Source organism: Pleurodeles waltl, chromosome 4_1 (genome assembly GCF_031143425.1).
Source record: "Pleurodeles waltl isolate 20211129_DDA chromosome 4_1, aPleWal1.hap1.20221129, whole genome shotgun sequence".
Classification (NCBI taxonomy): domain Eukaryota; kingdom Metazoa; phylum Chordata; class Amphibia; order Caudata; family Salamandridae; genus Pleurodeles; species Pleurodeles waltl.
Genome location: NC_090442.1, coordinates 223,084,396 through 223,104,859, shown reverse-complemented (window position 1 = coordinate 223,104,859; position 20,464 = coordinate 223,084,396). Strand labels below are relative to the sequence as shown.

Here is a 20,464-nt window from a genome sequence, read left to right as displayed (position 1 = left end):
CTCCCCTTTTTGCGCTACGAGAGAAGCACAAACACCATAATTATCCAGTTGTCTAGGACAAGCTGTTTAATCGTATTTTTGTGCCTTATATGTGACCTAGTGGGCAGCCTCCATCCCATAGAAGTCAGTGAACCTTCTCTAGCGGAAAAAACTAAAGAGCAGGCTGGCTCACAAACAAAAATAAGGATTTGCAATGCAATAGGTCTCGCGTTTGCTCGAGTTAGAGCTATAAACATTGTAAACTCCTAACAAGACTTTTCTTGCCACATAAACTGAAAAGTAAAAGTTTCATATAAGCGAGCCGACGGCTACCATCAGCGCAAAGCAGACACACAAAGGGAAATAAAAGTTCACTTGCAGTGAAACCTATCGGCAAAAGTACAATTATCCATGTAACCGGCAAAAGTGCAATTACCTATGTAACAGGATCGATGTTATGCAGAGCGCTCGACTACTTCCCAGCGAGATCGCGCTGCTAAAGAGAAAAAGTAGTCCAGAAACCGGATGGAAAACATCAAGCCTTGTATGTTTTCAGCAGTTGATTGGTGCGCTCGAGGAGGGCTAAACACCGGAAAAAGCATAACGTATGCATGCCTTTCACTAATGAAAGCATGCGGATTTTAAAAGGCAAGTCCATGAACCAATGAAAGTTACTGATGTGACATGGATAGAAGCCAAAAGAGATTACAACACGGGTTGGAGCGCTTTGCACTCGCCCCTAAAAAACACAATAATCACAGCTGCTTGGAAAAGAAGCACTCCTTCTGTGGAAGACACTAGTACCGAACCAAAACCTGTACTCAGGTTGTAGGAAAGTACCATCTTCCTTGGCATGTTACCCCAATTTTTCACATGTATGTCAGTATGTTTTTGCCTGTCTCACTGGGATCCTGCTGGTCAGGACCCCAGTGTTCACAATTTATGGCCTAATGTGTATGCCTGTGTAGTGCCTAGCTGTGCCACTGAGGCTCTGCTAACCGGAACCTCAGTGCTTATGCTCTCTCTGCTTTTAAATTTGTCACTGTAGGCCAGTGACTTCATTTACCAATTTCAATTGGCATACTGGACCCCCTCTATAAGTCCCTAGTATATGGGACCCAGGTACCCAGGCCATTTGGGTTCCAGTAGATCCATATGGGCTGCAGCATCTCTTTTGCCTCACATGGGGAGCTCAGACAAACCCTTACACAGGACTGCCATTGCAGCCTGTGTGAAACAACGCACACGTTATTTCACAGCCATTTTCACTGCACTTAAGTAACTTATAAGTCACCTATATGTCTAACCTTCACTTGCTGAAGGTTAGGTGCAAAGTTACTAAGTGTGAGGGCACCCTTGCACTAGAAAAGGTGCCCCCACATAGTTCAGGGCCATTTCCCCACACTTTGTGAGTGCGGGGACGCCATTACACGCGTGCACTACATATAGGTCAGTACCTATATGTAGCTTCACAATGGTAACTCCAAATATGGCCTTGTAACATGTCTAAGATCATGGAATTGTCCCGCCATTCCAAATCTGGTTTTGGGGAGCCAATTCCATGCATCCTGGGGGCTCCACCATGGACCCCCAGTACTGCCAAACCAGCTCTCTGAGGCTTGTACTGCAGCTACAACTGCTGCCACTTCACAGACAGGGTTCCTCCCTCCTGCGGTCTGGGCAGCCCAGTCCCAGGAAGGCAGAACAAAGCATTCCCTCTGAGAGCAGGGTGTTACTCACTCTCCCTTTGGAAATAGGTGTTACAGGCTGGGGAGGGAGAAAAGGAAGTGAAGAAAGGACAAGTGCTCCCTAATGAGAAGGCAGCAGAGAACAGCAACAATGATGCCAACAAATGGTAACCTATGGGCGAGTTCAAACCCATTACTGAACACAAGGGTCACAAGAGCTCATGCGCTTGTCTATGCTCTCACAGGCTTGACCTAAAATGAAAGAACTGAGCCTTAAGGCACTCCACATGTTAAGGCAAAAGAAAGGCCTAAAGGAGTCTAGCTTACGAGTTCCCATCTTGATGAGAGGAAAGAAATCAAACATTTCCGATCTGCCTTCTGAAACCTTAATGAAATGGATATTTGAAGTCAGCCAATAGGTCAAGATGGACTAAAAGGCCGGTGTGGATGTCATCAATAGTACATATTAGGTCAGACAGCCAGTAGTGCGCAGAGCGAGCCCAAGTGTCTCAATCGTTAAGGGGGTACTCCCTTAGAATTTAACATTTCAAATGGTGCATTTTGTAGCATGATTTATTTAATTAACAATGAACGAAACCTGCAAGTAGGCCTGAGTTTCAGGTTAGTAAAACAACTAGTGCAAATGGATTTGCTAGATTGCCTACATTCACTCATACATTCAAAATGTAATAATAAACATTTATTAACAACAAAAATCTAATCAGTAGAAGCACAGTTATGCCATTTTGAAGACTTTAGCTTAGTTTAATACCTAAAAGCACAAAGCGCCACTCAAGTTTACCTGGTCATGCGACACCAGGAGAAAGTCACAAGTTCAGGTCGACTATGATGGAGAACAGGCCAGATAAAGGGACCAGGTTTGTCCCGCTGTAAGAGTCTGGCGAGAAAGGTCCAGTTGTTGTGAAGGAGGCTGCAAGGAGCAGGGAGAGTGTTGCAGATGGTTGTTGCTGTAGTGCGAAGTAACAGGTCAGGTGTCGCATAGGGTAATTGCTGTAGAACGAAGATCCTATCAAACATTGCAGACAGCCATTACTGCAGCTTTGATTTGGCGATCATGGCAAGCTTTCAAAGCTCTAGCCAGAAGTGCATATCTTGCATTGCCAGTCATGGCTGGTGTTCGATGTAGCAAAAAAGAGTCAGGTTCACCAGAGCTTTGTGTTGGTGGTTGTCACAAGTGGCAAGAACTCTGTGTGAACGCACTTGTTCACCGTCACAAGGCACCCAAAACTTCAGGATTTCTCCACTTTCATCTTCAGACGAATGCACTCTGATGCCAACCAAGGGTCCAGGACCCGGGCAGGCACCTCTTGGGAATTAAGGGCTCGCTCTTGCAGAGGCCATCTGGGCTCAGGCAGGTCCAGTCGCAGGTCAAGACAGGCCCAGGTGCAGGTCAGCTAGGCAGTTTGTGTCCCTGTAGCTCAGACAGATTAGCAAACTGACCCTTGCAGTCACCCAAGTAGCCTGGGAGGAAGGGAGCAGGTCAAGTCTTTCTTCTCAGAAAGCAGGGCAAGCCTAGAGCAGCAGGGCATGTCCACAAGTCCAGGAGTGTTCTAAAAGGTTGGTCTGAGGGTCTAATATTTATACCTGGTGCCAATTTTGAATTGGGAGGAACGTCTAGACTCCCTCTCACATTGGTTCTGCAATTTCCTCCCTCCCTGCCCTTGTCCCAGGATGTCTGGAGTCACAAAAAGCTGGCATGAGGTTTTCTGTGTGTATGCCGAGACAGCTCCTTTGAAGTGCAAGTGTGGTATGTGACAGCATCACCCCTCCCAGAAGGTCAGGATGGCCCATCCTGCCAACAACCAGTCCCCCTTTGTGCTACTGTCTGGGAGAAATATACACAGGATTAGAACTCTGGGCACTTTACCACTGCTAACCAGTGCTAAAGTGCATGTGCTCTCTGCGTAATACATGGTAACATTGGCTTAAACACAAATCGCATATTTATTTACGTATAGGTCCCTGTTAAAGTGCACTACCTGTGCCCAGGGCCTATAAATTACATGGTACTAGTGGGCCTGCAACACGAATTGTGCCATCCACGTCAGCAGCATTTCAAGCTTGTCTCAGGCCTGCCACTTCAGAGCCTGTGTGTGCAGTTTTAAACTGCCATGTCAAGTTAACCCTCTTGCCAGGCCCAAACCTTCCTTTTAAAAACATATTAGTCACCCCAAAGGTAGGCCCCAGGCAGCCCAAGGGCAGTGTGCAATGCATTTAAATGAAGGACATGTTCTGTTAAGTTTTACCTGTCCTAGTAGTGGAAAACCCTTTAATCGGTTTTCCACTACTGCAAGGCCGATCTCTCCTATAGGAAAACATTGGAATTACCTTATTACATTTTAAAAGTGTAATTTCCAGTTGGGAAGATATGGAGCACAAAGTTTGATGTCTCTGGAATTACAATTTCTTTTAAAAATCACAATTTACAGTCAAGTCAGATTTGTAATTATAATTCTGAAAATGCACTTTTAGAAAGTTGGCATTTTATTACTTTAGCCATTTGGTGCCTTCTGTCTGTCCATGAATTTATGGCTGAGATGGATGACAGCTGGGCTTTGTGCATTCCCTCTAGACAGCCACACATAAAAGAAGCTTAGGCGTGACTGATGGGCAATCCTGGGCAGGATGGGAGGGAGGAGCAGACACTTAGACTTGAATAGGCTGTGTCTTGTCACCACACAAAGGGTTGCATATCTCTCTGTCGAGAGTCTGGAGCCAGGGCAGGAAGGATAGGGACTCTGAGCACTTCTAAGTCATTCTTAAAAGTCTCCCGTACTTCAAAGGCACAATTGGGTATAAGTACTGGACAGACACCACCAACTAAGTTCACTTCTGAACCTGTGGATACTCTGCCAGGATAAAATACTGCTGTGCTGAAAGGACTGTCATGACTGCAACTCTGCTGGACTCCTGATCTGTTGTGCTGACCTGCTGCCAGCTGCCCTCCTTGCTTGGGAGTGAGAAGCACTGGACCTGGATCTCTCCAACCCAGAACCAAACTGACTCCAAGGGCTTGCACACAGTTTTCTGAAGTCTCCGGGACACAAAAGACTTCCAACTCACCTCCTACAGCACCTGCACTCTGTCAAATTTAAGTCGTGCCTTGTTAAGTGGTGCCTATCCAGTCCGGATTCCTTTGAAGTGGGTATAAAGCACTGCTCCAGTCAAATCAATGCATCGCGCCACTGCATGGATCGGAACCGATGCCACTGCCTCTGTTGGGTGGATCGGAACTGATGCATCAGACCCCATTGCGTCATTGCAGATTGGAGTCAACATATCGTCTCTCCACTGCAGATCGACCTCAGTGCATTACTTTTGGAACTGCTGCATCTCAGACGGGCCGCATCGCTGCTGCGTGGAGAAAATCATTACATTTTTGCTACTGCATAGAAAGCATCTACGCATCACTTTCACTGCAGGAATCAACTTGGACGCATCGCTTCAGCCTGCTCCCCACATCTTAGACATTGACACAACCAGGATTACGGTACTTTTGATCAATGGACCCAATGGGGCCGGCCCCTGTAGCTGACCTAGGCTCCATCGTGGACGGCATAAACTTTTGACTTTCTTCCGGTCCGGTGAGATCAGACATCCCTGGTTGGCGCTTCTTGTCTCGAAGTGCTATTTCACAGTTTGTTCTTTAAAAATTCATATCTCAAGATCTATTTAGTGGATTGTTGTCATTTTGGTCTTGTTAATTAAGCTCCATTTTTCTAACAAGGTGTGGCATCTATTTGTGTGGTGTTTTCACTGGTTTAAGTGTTGTACAATACATTACCTCTTACGTTAAGCATGTCTGCTCTGTGCCAAGCTATTAGCGGGTGAGCACAGGTTAATTTAGGGTGTGTTTGTGACTTACCCTAACTAGGACTGTGGCTCTTGCTTGGAAAGAGTGCATACCTCTGCCAACCAAAAACCCAATTTCTAACAGGGCCGCACATTTTTTGGTTCATAATGAGGGGGTGAGGTATTTTCATGATAATGACTACTAAATGTAACCCATGATAAAGTGCTACAGCAGTGACAGCTCTGAGGGCCTCTTCCGTGATTTTTCATGACTCAACAGTATTTGATTCTAGGATTCTAGGATTCAGTAAGTGTTTTTCCACACATTTGTAGTACAGAGCAACGGTATCTCTTGATCCATTTCAGCAAGTTTTTTTTTCTAGTGATTCATTTTGAGTTAACTCTGATACCTTATATTTCCTAGCTGGGCATAGTTCTATCAGATGGACCTGATGAGTTATAGCTATGTATGGTATACAACACACCGCCACCCTGCTCGACAACTCAACCCTATTTTCTCTGCCAGCAATCACGTCTCTTTCAGCCACACCACCGAACTCCACTGGACAGACCACCGCTGCATCCACTTCTCCTTCAAGAAACCCACAACACACCACCACCCACAACGGATCCCCCACCGCAGTTGTTAAAAGGTCACCAAAAACCAACTTATCGCGACACTCTCACAGAACTCATCCATCGACATCACCGACACTGATGCAGCTGCCCGCAACTTCAGGCAATGGGTCAACACCTGTGCCAATACTCTCGCCCAAATCAAGAATCCCTCCAACAGACGCACCAACAGAAAGGCCTTCTGGTTTACCGCCGACCTCCACAAATCTAAGCAAAGCTGCCGAAGACTCGAAAGAAAGTGGCACCAAGATCAGACTCTAGACAACCTCACAGCCTTCAAAAATGCCATCCGCAGACACCACCAACTCATCCGAGCCACCAAGAGAACTGCCTTCAAAGGCCGAATCAACAATGCACACAGCCACAAGGAGCTCTTCAAAGTCGTGAAGGAACTCTCCAACCCCAGCTCCAACGCCAATGACATCCCGCCATCCCAACACCTCAGTGACTCCATAGCCTCCTACTTCCACCGCAAGATTGCAGACATCCACAACAGCTTCAGCACCCAGACCACCCCCGGCAACCACCAACCCCACAGATTCACCTCCGACCAACCTCCTGCTCTCCTGGACCACCGTCAACGACAACACCACCATCGAAATCATGAACACCATCCACTCCGGCTCTCCATCTGACCCCTGCCCTCACCACATCTTCAACAAAGCAAGCTCCATCATCGCACCCCAACTATGGAAGATCATCAACAGCTCCTTTAAGTCTGCAACCTTCCCAGAGATCTGGAAACACGCCAAGATCAACGCCTTCCTCAAAAAATCCAAAGCGGACCCAAAGGACCTCAAGAACTTCCAGCCTATCTCCCTGCTCCCTTTCCAGGCAAAAGTCATCGAGAAGGCTGTCAACAGACAACTAACCCGCTTCCTCAAAGAGAACCGTACCCTGGACCCTTTCCAATCCAGATTCCGCAGCAACCACAGCACCGAAACCGCCCTAATCGCCGCCACCGACGACATCAGAACCATACTGGAAGCGGCGAAACCGCAGCCCTCATCCTCCTGGACCTCTCGGCTGCGTTCGACACAGTCTGTCACCACACCCTACGCTCACGCCTCAGCAATGCTGGAATCCGCGACAGAGCCCTGGATTGGCTCACCTCCTTTCTCACTGGCAGAACCCAGAGAGTCCACCTCCCCCCATTCCACTCAGATGCCACCAAAATCATCTGCGGTGTACCCCAGGGTTCGTCCCTCAGCCCGACCCTCTTCAACATCTACATGGCCCCGCTCACTAACATCGCCTGATCCCACAACCGCAACATCATCTCATACGCTGACGACACCCAGCTGATCCTCTCCCTCACCAAGGACTCCGCCAAAACCTACCTCCACAAAGGAATGAAGGCCATCGCCGAATGGATGAAGAGCAGCGACCTCAAACTCAATTCTGACAAGACGGAAGTCCTCATCTTCGACTCCACCCCCTCTGCATGGGATGACTCCTGGTGGCCTGCCACTCTCGGAACCACTCCGACTCCCACGGACCACGCACGCAACCTAGGATTCATCTTGGACCCCTCACAATCCATGACCCAGCAAGTCAACGTCATCTCCTCCTCCTGCTTCAACACCCTCCGCATGCTCCGAAAGATCTACAAATGGATACCCTCTGAAACCAGAAGAACAGTCACCCAAGCCCTCGTAAGCAGCAAGCTGGACTACAGCAATGCCCTCTACGCAGGAACCACGGCCAAACTCCAGAAGAGGCTGCAACGCATCCAGAAAGCCTCCGCAAGCCTCATCCTGGACATCCCCCACCACTGCCACATCACAGACCACCTGAGAAACCTGCACTGGCTCCAGTCAACAAGAGAATCACCTTCAAACTCCTCACCCACGCTCACAAAGAACTGCACAACACCAGACCAGAATACCTCAACAGACGACTCTCCTACACCCTGACCCGGCATCTCAGCTCTGCCGACCTGGCCCTCGCAACTGTCCCACACATCCGCAGAACTACAACCGTCAGTAGATCATTCTTTCACCTCACCACCAAAACGTGGAACACTCTTCCCACCCACCTGCGCCAGACCAAAGACCTCTTTACCTTCAGGAAACTTCTCAAGGCCTGGCTGTTCGAGCAGTAGCAGCACCTCCCCCCTCTCCCACCTTTCCTCCTCAGTGCCTTGAGACCCTCACAGGTGAGTAGTGAGCTTTACAAATTCCTGATTGATTGATTGACATAAGAGAAGTACTCTGGTTTACAGTTGGCTCATGTTGAGTGTCTATTTGTTTATACCACACAGGGTGTCTAATATTGTGGTTTAGTCCTGAGGAAGACCCCAATTTAATGTGTTTAAGTCTATCAGTTAACACTCTAGGAAAGGTAAGGTTTTATTACCTTTGGGATATTGGGATGTTTGGTGGGATGGTTTACACGGAATCAAAAATATCTGTTGACTTGTTATTTTACTCTGTAATAATAGACTTAATGCAGATCACACAGTCAGCGACTTTACAAAGTGTGGATGGATTTTAGTACTCCAGGATTCACTAGCAAGTGGATTCTGACCTTCATGCCAACATAAATAAGCTGTTTAATTTGACCCGTAAGCAAAACATGAAGGACCACATAAAACGTATGGTTTACGAGCATTTTCCCCCAAAGTTCTAACTGGGATTGCTAACGAGGTTAAATCGACATGCTGTTAAATAATGACTTTATAATCCAATGTATGTAAGTAGTCTCTAGTGAAATATGAGATATGCTTGAAGAGCGAATGTGTTATAAAGATCCTGTAGCAATCGAGCTTTTAACTCTTAGGCAAAAAGGAAATTATTGCAAGCTGTCTGAGTCACATAATTAGCATTTTCTTTCAAATCTGTCTTAAAGCTATACAGCAATAAAAGATTCATCACTTTGATTAAAGTCCTTCTAAGACACTGATACGTAAGGTCTCTTCCTTGCAGTGTTCTCCTTTGTTTGATTCCTGGCTTTCCTCTATTTTTTAAATGTAAATATCTCTTGTTTCTGAAACCAGAAAATCCTGATATTGCAAAGTTTTGTTATTCACATTTATATTTTCTGTGGAGAATTAAACCTTTTCTCCCAGTCTCTTACTTAGAGACTGTGGTTCAGCCATTGGTGGTCTTCAGGATGGATGGGGTAATATGCTTTTTTCTGGATCCTCTTACTTTCCCGCTGTGCTTATTTGGTTACATTAATCCTGTTTTTATCTAAGTTAGAATCATTAGTTACATTTTCCTAAACTTTTAACTTTGCTGTATCAGTCTCCGAAGCTTGACTCGGTTGTTCCAAGTACTTACCTTACCAAACTTAGGCCCTCATTACAACCTCGGCGGTCTTCTGAGAAGACCGCCGAAACAGCAGGCGCCAGAATAACGCCAGTGCTGGCGGTATTTCTGGCTCCCTATTTCGACTTTTCCGCTGGGCCAGCGACAATAACAGTGTTACCATCTGCTGACCCAGCGGAAAAGTCACATCAACATTGCTGCCGGCTCGTAATAGAGCCGGCGGCAATACTGATGTACACCCGTTGTGCTTTTCACTGCCCGAAAGTCGGTCAGTGAAATGCACGATGGGACTATGCCTGGCGGCCCCTGCACTGCCCATGCCAAGTGCATAGGCAGTGCAGGGGCCCACAGGGGCACCCCAAGTCCCCATCACCGCCAGCCTTTCCATGGCGGTGTTTACCGCTGTGGCCAGGCTGGCGGTCAGGGACTCATAATCCCCAGGGCAGCAGTGCTTGCACCGCTGCCCTGGGGATTATGACAGCCAGGTGAAAGCCTAGCGGTATAGTGGAGGGGCCAGGGTATGGCCGTGGCTATTGTGCCACTGTCATAATAGCTGGCGGAACACCGCCAGCCTGTTGGCGGTGTTACCGCCAGCTTACCACCGGCCGCCAGGGTCGTAATGAGGCCCTTAATATCTAAATTAGTTGCAAAGGTGCTAGACGATGGTACATCCTTCTTTAGGATTCCCCAAATTTCACAGGGTGCAGCTCTAATCCCAAATTTTCAGCTACAGCTCCTTCGCAGTGGAAATGTCTGCTTCCTAAAATCTGTTAGCTTATTCTCTTATCGTTTCCCAAAAAACACTAAAAATACATTTGTGTTACCAGGTACCAAAGAGATAGATAGGACATGGATAAGAGAGAGTGGACAGGCGTGAAACAGAATGGACAGGTGTGGGAGAGACTGGACAGGGGCTGTGGAAATACAGCAGAGGAAGAAGAGTAAGAGTGGAGGGAGAGTGTGTTCGGAGCAACCATGTGGATAGGGGTGAGAGTAGGTGACCAATGTATGGGGCAATTTGGATAGGATGCAGGGCAGAGTGGGTGGGGAAACAGACGGCAGATAGGGCGACAGATAGCAGATAGGGAAAACAGTCAGCAGGTGGGGGAAACATACAGCAAACTGAGTGGCAGCGCATAGACTGGGTGAAGTAGAGAGGATGATGGGTTATTGATGGAGAATTATAGTGTGAATTGTGTGCGGAGTGTGAATAAAGGGTGGCTGTGTGGATGGTGTGTGAGAGAACTGATGCGGCTGGTAGGGGGCAGATAGGAGGTAGGTCAGGGTGGATAAAAGATCAGAGAGAGTAGATCAGAGGTAAGAAGAGTGGCAGGTGTGCAAGCATTTGGCAGTGTGAATGGGGTAGGACATTGTGATGGGGAGAACCTGAATAAAAGGTGGAGAAATGTGCAAAAGAGGGAGTGTATTGTTAGAAAGTGCTAAGAAATGAGTTAGAGTGTGGACATGGTTGAGATAGTAAAGAACTGATGACAAAGGTTGACCAAGTCAGACCATGTGGATTTAGGGACAGTGTGAGCATGTGGGGTGACAAACATAATACTGCTGACAGTTGATTATCTGCAAGACAGAACAGGGTGGCGGAGTTGCCGAAAATCGATGGATGAATTTGTCATTGACTTATGTAAATGCATCAAAACGTACTCATCTCTAGTGCTTATGGTTCCACTTTTTTATTCTAAAGATTTTATTTTAATTTGGAACCATCAGAAATCTGTGAATCCTTAACACTTTCGGAGACAACTATCATTTTTTGCTTGACAGCTAATGCCTTCTGCGATGATAAGAATCTACTTGGGATTCCTAACCTCCTGACATAGATTGTAAAATCCCAGCTCAAAGTGAGAGGGTTAATTTATGTTTCTCAGCTAAGCTATAGTTTTAGTGATATAACTCTAGTTATACTAAAGTAGATAACAATGATAGTTGTGATGCAAAAACAATCACATGTTCTCCTCATGCCATCAAAATAGAAGATTGTGTTACCATAAGGGGGCTAAGTAAGATGGTTCTGATGATTAAAGTGCAATATTTGGGAGGCATGACTTCTGAAAGTTGTCTATATCTCCCAAGGATGTTACATTGGGATTAAGGTGATAAAGTAGAAAGAAATCCAAATTTTTCATTTAAGAACAACATTGTGTCCCTCAGATCTCTGTGATCAGGTGATAGGTTCATGTTGCAGTCTTGGACTCTGTTTGAGGTTTAAGGTTTTGCACTACTTTTGCTTCTGTGTGTGATGAAACTCCAATCAACTTCCCATAGTTTCTTTTAATTCCCAGTCTCTTAAATGACCAGGCTCCTGCATAGTTGTAAGTTTTCAGCTGGCCTATGGTAGATCATGGAAAAGCAGATGATGAATTTCGTTTTCAGGCACTGTGCTGCTTTCGCACTCTCTCTCTCTCCCCTTCACCCGACTACCTTCGACAGCGGTTCTTTCTCCATGCCATCTCTTGTTCCCAGAGTAGGAACTAGGGCTGCCAGGCTCCCACAGTTGCCTGTTAATGGGAGGATGCTGGGGAACCTGCCCAAATTATTCCATTTGGGTGACACATCCAAATGCATCGGAACTAACATCACTGGGTTTCCCATCATTTATCTGCACAGAAAGTGACATGACTGGATTTCCCATCATCCATCTGCAGAGGAAGTAACACCTGGTGTCCTGTGAAAATGGCCCTTATAGTAAGTCAAACAAGAGGACAAATCAAGCATCTGCACAAGAAGTGACATCACTCCTCCTCCTCCTCCAAAGACCAACTTAAAGGTGCCCACAGCATGGATGTCTTACTATTGCGCCATAGGCAAGCTTGCGAACAACAGGGAACCTGAATGGTGCTCAACACCTTGAACTCTAGTCCTCTCCTTGCTAATATGCTGTGACCCTCTGCGCCCTCAATCCTGACCACCATTCCACATACTGCTAATTCGCAGCACACAACACCAAAGAAACATTTTCCTGCACGTTTTCATGCACTTATCCACACCCAACACTCACTGCATTTGCACCAACAGCACCTAACATTCCACTCTCTCATACTCATACAGTCCTGCAACCACCCACACAACACTCAGCACACGCATCCATGCTCAACACCCACTCACTCACCAAGCACGCCACAGAGGTCTGGGCCCTGCTGAATGACAACACCACGGACATACTTTTCCTTGCAGAAACCTGGCTTAACCCCACATTCGCTCCTGACATCACTACAGCCATCCCCTTCGGAATCACCATCATTCACAAGAATGCCATCAGCTGCACCCCCTCTATGGACACATCATCCTCCAACATGGAACACATGCCGTGCAAGTTCCACATCACAGCCAGCATCACCCTAACCGGCACTCTCATTTACAAACCACCACAACCGCACCAACACCATCACAGACCTTGTTGCACCACTTGCCCTCAACACTAGCAATTACATCCTGCTCAGAGACCTGAACTTCCACAGGGAAGACCACAGCGACCCCAACTAAAAACCACTTATTGAAGACCTTGAAAGCCTGTGCCTCACCAAACGAGTACAGAGGCCTACCCATGTTGCCGGACACTTCCTGGACCCTATTTTCATCACCTTCAACAACACCAGAGAAGACAAACCAGTCTCCTGAACAGACCACGCCCTTATCAAGTACATTATTCCCGTCCTGATCCATCCCCCACACAACACCACCAGTCAGCTGAAACTGGAAAAGCATCACTGACAAGGACTGGAACACTGTTCTCAACACCACTGACTTGAACTCTGCAACATCCTCCACAAAGATATCAAGAATTTCAACAAACGAATAGCCTCCTGAGCCAACTCCCAGGCCCCCCTCACAAGGCTATACAATAACATGTAGACAACACACCAGTTGGTACACTGAGGAATTCAGAATGAGGAAGCACCATTGCAAATAACTAAAGCACAAGTGGAAAATATACCAGGACAGTGCACGCAGGATCACGGTCCTCACGGAAATTCTACCACCAAAAGATCCGGACCACCAAAGTGCCTCTCTGGCAGACTGCATCAATGCAGGACCAACAGAAGCAAAGAAATCTTTGCCATTGTGAAGGATTTCACCTTACCCGAAGCTGCCTCCAAGTCAATCATCTCCAAGCAGAACCTCTGCAACAATCTCTCTCAATTCGTCAGCAACAAAATCACTGCTATTTACAGCAACTTCTAACCACAACCAGCTTTAGTAAACCTCACCAAACGCCTTCAGATTTCATTAAAAAAAACAATATTAACCACATGGCCCATCATCACTTCCTAAAAAATGTTGCTAACGTGCAGTTCATTCACTAGGGGACCCCACTGGGCCTCAGCCCCACCACACTGGATGCTTCCATCTCTTCTACGCCCTTCCCAGAAGCTTAGAAACAAGAACTGTCCTCCTATAGCTGAAGAAATCATCCAAGAGCCCTTCAATGCTCACTAACTACAGACTGATCTCCTTGCTACCATTCCCAGCCAGGGTCTTAAAGAAAATCATCAACAAACACCTCAATGAATAATTCAATGACCACTAGCTCCTCAACACCACGCAGTCTGGTTTCAAACCCAAAAACAGCACAGACACTGCCCCCATGGATGATTTCCACATGGTCCTCATCCTCCTGGACCTCTCTACAGCATTTGATATGGTCTCCCACCCTATCCTCATCCAATAAGACATAGGAAGCCAAGGACAGCCACTCTGATGGATCGGCTTCTTCCTCACTAGAAGGACCAAGTCAGTCAGCCTGACAATGTACACCTTGGATGCCAGTGACCTCATTGTCGGAGTTCCACAACATGGATGGGAGCTTATAATGTGGACCTTCCTAGGAGGCCACTTGGCAATCATTCTTACTCTTCTCCAGATTGCAAATGGACGAGAGACATTCTGTAGCTTTGTTTATTAGTGTCTAGCCTCTGAGGGCCACTGATGAGGTCCTGTATTGCGCAGTTACAAAGAGCTGTTATATCCTGTCCCATGTCCTAGTGTTCCTTGCAGATTCCAGTGGTCAGATTGCCCTGCTTTTGGTACTTCTTCATAATATGTCTGGGGAGGAGGAGATGGGCGGGAAAGTAGTGCCCCGCCTTCTTCACATCCTGGTCTTCTTTATTGGAGTTCTAAGGACACACCATCTTTGCCTGGTGGGCCACTGGAGTGCTTGATATTTCAGAAGGACCTTATTGGATATGGCCTATTTTTGTTTTGGCAGAAGGAATAAGTATAACAGTTAGACTTAAAATTGTAGATAAGTGCTGCTCTAGATAATTCCTGCCTATGCTCACAATATAAAGACTGTGATAGGGAAAACCAGGGTTGAAGACAGGATTATCAACAGGTCGTTTACACTTAGTGAATGGCTGAATATACGTCTTTAGCAAAACAATAAAGCATCTAAATTTAAGATAACGCCACAGAACAATTGAAGAATAGTTTAGCCGAAATTATAACATAAATATATATTATAAAGAATATGGGTGTTCAAAACTCTCAAGAGGTTGAGAAAGGAAAACTGTCGGCTTGAACTTTTACCTGTTTTGAAAGATTCTCAGTTCTCGCTCTCTTTGCGATTTCTGTTTCAGGCCTCCCTACCAATGCCACCAGCCCACAATGACTCGCGCCTTATGTGCTTTACTCCTCGTAGCGCTGTCACACCCACCCCCGCGAAGAGTCCGAGCTGCCAAATCAGCGCGTGGAACGCAGCAGAGAAGGTAAATGGGTCTAGCAGGCAGTCATGGAAACACCATTATTTTGTTTCCGGGTCGGTAGCAGAAACAGGTAGTCTGCGACCCGGAAATGAAAGGAAAGTGAAACCAAATTGCAGGTGGTTCAGGAAGTCGTGCTGCGCGCACCACGTTACCTTTGCTTTATCACCTCTTACATAATTATCTGTTTAATTATGTCCTCTGCTTTGTGCATCTACTTCACGAAGTAGGAGGGTGGGGAATACGTTAAATGCAGTGAGCGTTGTAACGCGGTTTCTAGCACGTCACAGAGGCACAACGAACATTTCTGGCAGCCCAAGAATCACAATGCTTTGTATTTTTAACGACATTTTATCAGCGCCTTCAACTTGAACAAATTATGCCTTCTTTGCGTCTCGGGCTTTCTGTTCTTTTGGCAACATGTTGTACACTGAGAGGAAGAAACTGCTTATACTTTGCTGTGGCATGTGTGCTGACACACGTTTACCTAATTACACAGAAAGATATTGGCCATTTGTTCACGTGTTAATTTTCCGCAAGGCCCAGTCATGATGTTTAAATAGAATTGCCCGTTTCCATTTTTACATAGTGTTTCTGTCTTACTTACTTTAATTATCTGCCGGGTCATTAAAAGCTCTAGGACACATTTCAAAGTGCGTTTTTTCTCATAATTACTGTTTTGAGCATATATACTCATAAGTGCAAAATGCCTAGCTGGGACACTAAAATGATGGTCATGCTGGTAAATGCCAGCGGGATGACAACGCTATTTCCCAGGGGCCAGAAAGTGGGATCTGTGGTGTGGTCGAAGTGCAGACTGTAAATTGCGGAGTTATTTTTGAGGTTTTATTCCGTACTGCCCTAAAAACTCAAACCCATAATCTTCAGAATTAATTAGTTTACACCACTGTGTTTTTGCAATGCCTAAAGTGCTGTTCCTCTACTACTCCTCGGATTAAGCCTTTCTCTGTGTCCCTCTATTACTTTAGATGAATCACGTGTACAAAAGACATTAACTTGATTATTGAATTTGAATGACATAGGCTTTTAGGCCTCACAATCTCCTTATGGGTTTAGTCTCTTCTTGTATGTAAGCATTGGACGTGCTTAGAAACAGGCTAAGTTAAGGTATCAAGTATTATAAAAAACCGTTGACAAAGACCTCCAACTTTGTGTGCAATTCAGTGAGGTGGGTAGCCACAAACACCCAACTTCATTAGACATGGAAATGTTTTAATCATGGCATTAGAAGACCTGGCTTTAAATTCTGACTTTACCACTTTGTCAAAATATATTTGTTGTGAACTCTGTTAACGGTCTGGTCAGGCTCCACAACATAGTGGCATTTCTTTGGTGAGAGTAGTCCATAAGTTTCAGCATCATAATCACTCACACCCCAGTAGATGTGTAGAAAGCAAGAGGGAACCTATGGAACAAGAAGACATGTTTTATATTAATCCCAGCGTTCCCTTATGATAAAATCTATGCTCATGGGCAATCTCTTTTTGTACATATGTTGAAACAAGAAGCCTTTCTTCACAAGGAGTGTGTTGTAAAGGAGACTCCACACAAAGGATATCTTCGTTAGGTGTTTATTAGATAACACGAAACAAGTGTGACCTCCACCACAGCCAGGATGAAATAACAGCCTCCAGTGGAATGTCACAGTTCCTAGGGAACCACGTTCCTATAACAACATACGAGCATTCTAATATACCTAAGCTACACATTATAACATATCCTCCTCCTTTACATAAAAATATACTCCCCCCTTGTGATTTATAACAACAGTAAATACAAATACAACACAAAAAAAATAGATTGGATAAACATCAGATAGTAATATTAAATATCACTTACAATTTGTACCACTTTAAATGCAGTTATCCCACATAATCTTGCAAGTATGAAGGAGGGCGTCTCAGTCTCTGCTCTCTTGTAGACAAACACTCATCACCACCTGGATTTATGTCAGGAGATTTACCCTCTGGTGGTTGAGAAGAAGATATATTGTCCTCTACAAGAACCCTTGATGAAAATGTAGTGCCCTTCTTCATATCCTGTGACGTCTCACCCCTGGATTCACCTACTTCCACATTAAACGCTATAGGATTAGACCCAACCTCATTAGAAGAACTCGGGCACTCAACCTCTTTATTAGAACCAACTTCTTTAGTGGAACTCAAGTATTCCGAAATTTCTCCTTCACTCTCACCCAAAACTGATCCCTCACATTCACCCCTCTGTGTGCCAAACTTTGAGTCCTGCGCACCAAACCTAGCCACTCTCCTAAAATTCCACTTTTCACCATTCTCCAACACAACATGCCACCTGCCGATATGCTTAACTTGAAATGGCCCTCGAAATTTGTTTAATCCTCCAACACACCGTCCCGATTTTATCTTCACCCAATCACCAGGAACTATTCTTTTCCCAATATTCCTTTCCCTCTCCTGACTATCGCACTCTACTCCATTACCTTCTAAAAGAGCTTTAATCCAGAACGGAGTCAGCTTGGTACTAGGCTTTCTGCCTCGCATCAACTCGAAAGGCGAATATACTGATGTGTTGTTTGCTGTAGTGCGATAGGCCCACACCAAATCACTCACCACTTTTCCTACACTCAGTCTATTTGCCAAAGCAAGCTGAATGGCACCCTTAACCATCCTATTAGCCCTTTCTACAGTGCTATTTCCCTGGGGATTATAAAGAGCCGTGCGTGCATGTTTTACACCACACTCGTTTAAGAACTGCTTCATACGATCTGAGGTAAGTTGAGTACCATTATCAGTGACGAGACAATCTGGAAAACCCTCCTCACTGAAAATTTCTGATAAAATCTTTATCGTAGAAACTGTTGTCACCTCCGTCATAAACTTAACAACTAACCATTTGGTATTCAAATCAACCAGAACAAACGCAAATCTCTGACTGTAACCCACACCTGCCATAGGACCAATAAAATCACCACAAACCGTATGCCAAGCTATGCCTGGATCCCGCATAGTCCCACACACAGTTTGTTTGCTCACCTTCAGCCTTTTCTCACTCTCTATGCACTCAGAACACCTTTCCATCCAGTTTACCACATCATCGTCCATACCTGGCCACCAAAACTCAGCCCTGAGACGTTTCTTTGACATTGTCTGTCCTAAGTGACCTTCATGGGCTATATCAAATAACCTTTTCCTGACCCCTAACGGAGGTATCAACCTTTCTCCCCGTACCAAAACTCCATTGCCCAAAATGGACAACTCGTCCAAGACTTTACCGTATGGCCTAAGAGCTAGGGGTAATGTGCTTTCTCTCCTTCCTCCTTCCACTATCATTTTGACCACCCCCTTCAACACTTCATCCTGTGTCAAAGCTCGCTCCCACTCTTCTTCACTCACCGCACCAAGAGTCCAATGAACTACATCACAGACACTCGCAACTGCACCTTCTCTCTCATGCTTCAACACACCCTCTCCATCAACTACCTCCCAATCTAAAGGTAACCTTGATAGACAGTCTGCCTGCACATTCTTCCACCCTGGTATGTACTCAAGAACATACATATATTCCTGTAACCTTGCTGCTAGTCGAGCCAATCTTGCAGAACACTTCCCAGCACCACCAGAAGACAGAATCTTTAACAAAGGTTTGTGGTCAGAACGTAGCGTCACACACGTTCCCCATACGTAAACTCTAAAGTATTCCATGCCCCAAGCTGCAGCCAAAGCCTCTCTCTCGATAACAGAGTAATTTCGCTCTGAATCCGTAAGAGAACGCGAAGCAAACGCAACGGTCTTTTCACCTGTTGGGTGTATTTGCGCTAACACAGCTCCTATCCCACATGCACTCGCATCCACCGTGATTACAGATCTTTTACCAGTGTCAAAAGGAGTCAAAATGCCAGCACAGCACACCTCCTCCTTGATGGCCTCAAAACACTCTTGCTGCACTCTGGACCACTCAAATCTTGTCCCTTTCCTCAACAGCATTCTCAGAATCTCAGTCTTAGAGGCAAAGTTCTTCACGAATTTCGAGTAATACTCTATTATACCTAAAAAGGACCTCAATTGATCTTTGTCCTGCGGTGGTGGGACAAATTTAATGGAATCCAGTAGGTTATTTTTAGGCTTGATACCTTCCCCCGAAAGTGTATGCCCAAGATATTCTATCTCTCTGACCAAAAACACACATTTCTCCTTCCTCAAAGTCAGTCCAGCATTGGAGATTCTATCCAGAACCTGTTTCAAAGTGAAGTTATGACTCTCCACCGTATCTCCAAAAATTAAAATATCATCCTGGAAATATAGTACATTATCTATATCATGGAATACTTCAGTCATCACTCTTTGAAACACACTGGCTGCCGAACATAGTCCAAAAGGCATGCGTGTAAATCGGAACGTTCCTTCCATGGTTATAAATGAAGTTAGAGATTTGGAGTCATTGTGCAACTTGATCTGATGATATGCGTGCTTCAGATCTAGTTTCGTGAAGAATTTTGCACCCTTCAATAGAGTCAAGAGTTCGTTGATATTGGGGAGTGGAAAATTGTCTGCAACAACACATTGATTCAGGCTCCTTAAATCAACACAAAATCTCAATTTACCATCAGCTTTGCGTGTAATTACTACTGGAGAAATCCGCTCAGATGTCTCCACAGGCTCAATTATTCCCCTTTTTAACATGTCATTTACTAATTTGTTTACCTCCTCTCTTACCAAAACAGGTACTCTTCTTACTCTATGTTGGACTGGAATCGCCCCATGTTTCAATTTAATCTTATGCACGTACCCCTTAAGTTCACCCATTTCCTCATGAAACACATAGTCTGCACCCCTGATAATGTCTTCCAATGCCACCTCTTGAACAACCATAACAGGATTCTCGGCACGTGGACTTATAGTGATATGTAAATCAAATTGATGAGCCCACCCGAGGATTGGCGGACCAGCTTCCGCAACATACACCTTCCCTTGAGTAAACCTGTCACCAAAGGTGATATCAGCTAACATATAGCCTATGATATCAATTGTTTCCCCTTGATACCCACCAGGGTTGATATCTTTCGGCAATAGCTTAGTGTCTGGCCACTTGGATTTAAATAAACCCTTTGGTATAATGGTATACAGAGACCTTGAGTCAACCATTAAATGAATAGCCTGTCCTTTTATAAGAAATTCAGCTGTGGGTCTTTGTTTCCTATTGCACACATCCTCCACTATTAATACTCTGTCCAAGCATCCATTCAAACTATTATCTGATCCTTCGGATAACACTGCTACCCTCATCTTTGCGGTACTTCTGCACATCCTGGCAAAATGTCCTTTTTGATTACACTTCCTACAATCCTTTCCCTTCGCGAAAC

General features: G+C 45.5%; 1 protein-coding gene across 1 annotated transcript in view; it reads right to left on the bottom strand.

Moving 5' to 3' along the window:
• The window catches only part of CCDC91 (coiled-coil domain containing 91), a 1,353,016-nt gene extending 1,337,868 nt beyond the window's left edge, over nt 1–15,148 (bottom strand). Inside the window, exon 1 of the mRNA XM_069228181.1 lies at nt 14,933–15,148. The gene's annotated coding sequence lies outside the window, so the exon portion shown is untranslated. The remainder of the gene's footprint in view (nt 1–14,932) is intronic.
• Between the last annotated feature and the right edge of the window lie 5,316 nt (nt 15,149–20,464).